The sequence below is a fragment of the Buceros rhinoceros genome, unplaced genomic scaffold (assembly GCF_000710305.1).
Source record: "Buceros rhinoceros silvestris isolate BGI_N320 unplaced genomic scaffold, ASM71030v1 scaffold32240, whole genome shotgun sequence".
NCBI lineage: Eukaryota > Metazoa > Chordata > Aves > Bucerotiformes > Bucerotidae > Buceros > Buceros rhinoceros.
Genome location: NW_010390714.1, coordinates 4,311 through 6,752, shown reverse-complemented (window position 1 = coordinate 6,752; position 2,442 = coordinate 4,311).

Sequence of the window (2,442 nt, the reverse complement as noted above, 5' to 3'; positions counted from 1 at the left end):
TCCTCTGCCCTGCCTGGTTGTGAGCAGCTGCTGCGGAGCAATTCACTTCGACTCGACATCTCCACTGCATCACTTCTGTTGGTGCCCGCTAAAACCCCCCACACCCCAGGCTCTGGGTCCGGGGTGCTCCGGTGCGCCAGAGCGGCTGCGTGGTGCTGGTGGCTGGGAGGGAGGGTGGGAAGAGACGGAGGGGACGTGCTGACCTTTCCTTCCGCTGCCACGTGCATCACCAGTGGGTTCCTCTAATTACCAGCCTCTTGTCACTTCAAACAAGGGTCTGCTTGATGGGCTGAAACGGGGAGGAGTCAGGTCCCTGGTCAGGGAAAGGCATCCCATGACAGGCAGCACTTCGGATGCCAGCAGCTAACTGGGTTGCTTTGACCCTGCAGCTACAGCTCCCCTCCTGCTCTCCCGAAACAGCTGGTGCTTTGGTCATGGCTTGAGCCAACATCTTCTCTTGGGACCCTCTCTGGAGGGGGCTCCCCTACGCAGAGGCCTGAGCGTAGCCCTGGCTCGTGGGACCCCACCGCCAGAGCCCTGTTGGTGGGGAGCACTGGGTGCGCAGGGGATTGCTTGCTGGGGGCTGAGTTGGGATTCTCACAGCCTGGAGAAGGCTGATGGCTCCAGCAAGCAGATGATGCTGTGGGCCCGATGTGGAGATGTGTTGGGTAGTGCAGACCCCGAGCACGGCCAGCCTCAGCCCTGGAGACAGGCTGAGGAGGAGCACACACACATGCAAGGACCGTGGCTCCCTCTGGCCTGTCCGCCTCAGCCCTCCTGGCACACATGCTGCCCCTCCGCTAGCCCAGGTGCCAGTTTGCACCCTGAAACACCGGTCAGGGGGCTGCCCTCAACCAAGAGAGAACCCCGGCGAAGTGGAGTCTCAGGACCTGGGGCCGCCAGGAGGAGCAGCTTTCCTCAGAAACAAGACTCAGGAGGGACATGGACACCAGGACATGGGGAGGGACAGGTCTGAAAGACTTTGGGGACGCAGGAGCCAGCTGACAGGCACTCGGGGCCTCGGAGGAGCAGGAGAGAGCAGCGAGCTCTGCGTGTCCTCCTCATAGGACAGGCAGGACAGCCGGGACCTGCCAGTCCCCCCAGGACAGACCCAACCACAGCGGCAGTAACCCCCTGGGCCCCGGGCAGTTCATGTCTCTTTTCACGCTCTGAGGGCAGACCTAACCCCTCCTGCACCGCAGCCTCGCTGACATCAACATTTCAGCTGCAGGCGGTTCAAACCCCGTCTCAGACCTGCACATGATTAATATTGCAGCAGAGCGACAGGAATCCAGCTCTGGACAAGGCCATCGCTGCTGCAGGGCTCTTCAGCAGCGACTTCCTCCTCCTCCTCCTCCTGTTCTCCTCCCAGACACCTTCTGTTGAAACCAGCATCATAAAGTTTGACCAAGTGGGAGAGGGAGAGGGGAGAGCTGAGCGATGGGCAGGGAACAGTTCCCGGTACTCAGATAAAGCTCTTCCATCGTGCTGGCAGCCAAATGGCACTTTCCCACCCCCAGAAGCTCTCCCATAGGCTACAACCACAACCACGACCAGGACCAGCAAGTTTCAGCTGCCAGGGAAGGTGGTGACTGTCAGGAGCTCTAGCTGCTCATGGAAAGCCACGTGCAAAGACAGCTCCCTGCTGCCAGTCCCTACTGCCCTTGGCCGGGAGAGCTCTGCGGTTCTGGGCAGAACTCCTCTGCCTCTGGCTTCCCTGGAGAGGAGGTCCAGAAACACAGCGGCCCTTCCAGCCCAGCCCAGCAAACTGGCCCCCAGCATCCCCCAGCTGCTGGAAGAAGTGACCAGCAGGTCAGTGACCAGTGGGGTTTCAGCTCCGGGTTTATTCACCCCTTCGCCCTCTCCCCCTGCCTGGGGAAACTGCTTTCCTGCTTTTTTTATGTCTCACTCTCGCTCGGGCTGGGGAATCCTCCAAGCAGAAAGCCCTGCTGGTGCAGCAGGATGAATCCATGAGGCCCCCCGCCCCCAGCCTGTCACGGAGCCTGTCAATTTGCCTTTGAGAGCGCGATTTTACAGAGAACACCAGACATTTACCTCCTCCCCCTTACTCCTCTGTACGTTAATAAAACATGTTGGTGTTTGAAACGGAAAATCTCTGTGTGGTTCTTAGTAAGCAGCAGGGAGACAGCAGAGCCTGCTGAATTCCTCCTGGGTTCCTCTGGTAGCTGCAGCCCCCCAGGGAGGAGACCCCCACTGCGCAGAGCCACCCGGAAAGGTTCGCCATCCCCTGCCCGGTGCGGAGCAGAAAACCCCCAGCAATTCCATGCCGCACTCCTCAACGAAAGGCTTTTGCTTGGCCGGTGGCCAGCAGATGTGACCGGGGCCACTGCTGCACCCTCGAACCCGCCACACTGAGCTGTGTAAACTTTATTACTAGGGAAAATACAGATTTGCATCAAAGCAGCCATAAACACCCAACCA